This window comes from Anastrepha ludens, unplaced genomic scaffold (genome assembly GCF_028408465.1).
Source record: "Anastrepha ludens isolate Willacy unplaced genomic scaffold, idAnaLude1.1 ptg000058l, whole genome shotgun sequence".
In the NCBI taxonomy this organism is placed as follows: domain Eukaryota; kingdom Metazoa; phylum Arthropoda; class Insecta; order Diptera; family Tephritidae; genus Anastrepha; species Anastrepha ludens.
In genome coordinates this window covers 35001-37500 of record NW_026530053.1, presented here as the reverse complement: position 1 = coordinate 37500, position 2500 = coordinate 35001, and the positions used below count along the sequence as shown (strand labels likewise).

Genomic DNA, 2500 nt, shown 5'->3' with positions numbered 1-2500 from the left:
CTATAAAACAGAAAAGAAAACTCTTCCGATATCTCTCGACGGCTTCTTTATGGTCGTTCCTGTTGCCAGGATGAGCACAAGGCCCATTTTTAATAACAAACGGATACTCAACAGGTTACGGAATTGGAACCGTATTCCCTTTCGTTCAAAATAATTCAAGTATTTAATTATTTTTTAATATATATATATAAATTTTATTAATATTTTTTTTTATTAAAAACTTGAAAATTTTCGGCTTTCGCCTTGAACTTAGGACCGACTAACTCGTGATCAACCACTGTTCACACGAAACCCTTCTCCACTTCAGTCCTCCAAGGTCTCATTCGATTATTTGCTACTACCACCAAGATCTGTACCAATAGCGGCTCCATGCAGGCTTACGCCAAACACTTCTAAGCACACTATTGTACCCTCCTACTCACTAAAGTTTCAAAATTTATAAATCAATCGAAATTGTTTTATAAATCATCTACTTTAGCGGTAATGTATAGGTATACAACTTAAGCGCCATCCATTTTAAGGGCTAGTTGCTTCGGCAGGTGAGTTGTTACACACTCCTTAGCGGATTACGACTTCCATGTCCACCGTCCTGCTGTTTTAAGCAACCAACGCCTTTCATGGTATCTGCATGAGTTGTTAATTTAGGCACCGTAACATTACGTTTGGTTCATCCCACAGCGCCAGTTCTGCTTACCAAAAGTGGCCCACTGGGCACATTATATCATAACCTCAACCTTCATATCAAGAAAGGTGAGGTTCTTACCCATTTAAAGTTTGAGAATAGGTTAAAATCGTTTCGACCCTAAGGCCTCTAATCATTCGCTTTACCAGATAAGATTATTTTATATAATTTTTAAATGCACCAGCTATCCTGAGGGAAACTTCGGAGGGAACCAGCTACTAGATGGTTCGATTGGTCTTTCGCCCCTATACTCAATTCTGACAATCGATTTGCACGTCAGAACTGTTTCGGTCTTCCATCAGGGTTTCCCCTGACTTCAACCTGATCAAGTATAGTTCACCATCTTTCGGGTCACAGCATATATGCTCAAGGTACGCTCCAGTTAGAGGTATAAATAATAATAAATTATCATTATACATAACTATATGGAACGCCCCGGGATTGAATTAATTGACTATTTAAGAAAATAGACTAAAAATTAATCCCATTATATTTTTAAGTTAAGTTAATTATGCCATTAAGTTTAATATAACTCAATGACTTGCACATATGTTAGACTCCTTGGTCCGTGTTTCAAGACGGGTCCCGAAGGTATCCTGAATCTTTCGCATTGTTAATCATATAAATGCATACAAATAAATATTAATATCATAGATATTAAATTTTTTGTAAAATTCAAAAAATGAATTTTAGCATTATATATAATAAAATCTATCAACACTTTATCAAATCATTAGTATTTATTCTATGTTAATATGCTTAAAAAGCAAATTAATTTAAATAAACTTAATATCACCAATGATCTTTTGATAAATACTTTTATTATGTTAATAGATTACAATGTCCTTATATGAAAAAAATGCACATTATTTTTAATTATTTAATGATGAATTTTTCATAATGGATATTCAGGTTCATCGGGCTTAACCTCTAAGCAGTTTCACGTACTATTTAACTCTCTATTCAGAGTTCTTTTCAACTTTCCCTCACGGTACTTGTTTACTATCGGTCTCATGGTTATATTTAGTTTTAGATGGAGTTTACCACCCACTTAGTGCTGCACTATCAAGCAACACGACTCTTTGGAAATATCTTTCTAGTAATCATTAACGTTATACGGGCCTGGCACCCTCTATGGGTAAATGGCCTCATTTAAGAAGGACTTAAATCGTTAATTTCTCATACTAGATATTAAGATATTCCATACACTGCATCTCACATTTGACATATAGACAAAGTGACTTAGTGCTGAACTATTTTCTTTTCGCTCGCCGCTACTAAGAAAATCCTTGTTAGTTTCTTTTCCTCCCCTCATTAATATGCTTAAATTCAGGGGGTAATCCCATATGAGTTGAGGTTGTTTTAAAATATTTTTTATCTTCTCACAATTTAATAAATAATTATATCATCTTTTCATCTCTATTTTTCTTTTTTCCTTTTATATAAATATATATTATAAATAATAATTATGTAAAATGAGGCAATTCTAGAATAAAAAAAATTAATTTTTATGCTAGACATTCCTCCTTTAATTACATATATAAATTAATATTTTATATATATATAAATAATATGAAAATTTTTTAAAGAGAATACTTAGATTCAAAATTTTTTTTATTTCATTTTATTTGAGAGGATTTTTTTTTTTTAAGAATATATTAATAAATAAAAAATTCATTATATATCTTTATTTTTTTGCTATTAATATTATGAATTATTTAAAATCCAATAATATACACATTTGCTTAAATTCAATTATTTTTATAAAAGAATAAGCAACTTATTTAGCATAGTCTTACAACCCTCAACCATATGTAG

The 2500-nt window shown here is 31.2% G+C and overlaps 2 non-coding genes across 2 annotated transcripts in view; both read right to left on the bottom strand.

Annotated features, from left to right (window-relative positions):
* LOC128871144 (large subunit ribosomal RNA) overlaps positions 1-2042 on the bottom strand; it is a 3993-nt gene extending 1951 nt beyond the window's left edge. Inside the window, exon 1 of the ribosomal RNA XR_008455761.1 lies at positions 1-2042. This exon is cut by the window's left edge and continues 1951 nt beyond it. This is a non-coding gene — a ribosomal RNA (large subunit ribosomal RNA).
* Positions 2043-2480: 438 nt separating this feature from the next.
* Positions 2481-2500, bottom strand: part of LOC128871150 (5.8S ribosomal RNA) — a 181-nt gene continuing 161 nt past the window's right edge. Inside the window, exon 1 of the ribosomal RNA XR_008455763.1 lies at positions 2481-2500. This exon is cut by the window's right edge and continues 161 nt beyond it. This is a non-coding gene — a ribosomal RNA (5.8S ribosomal RNA).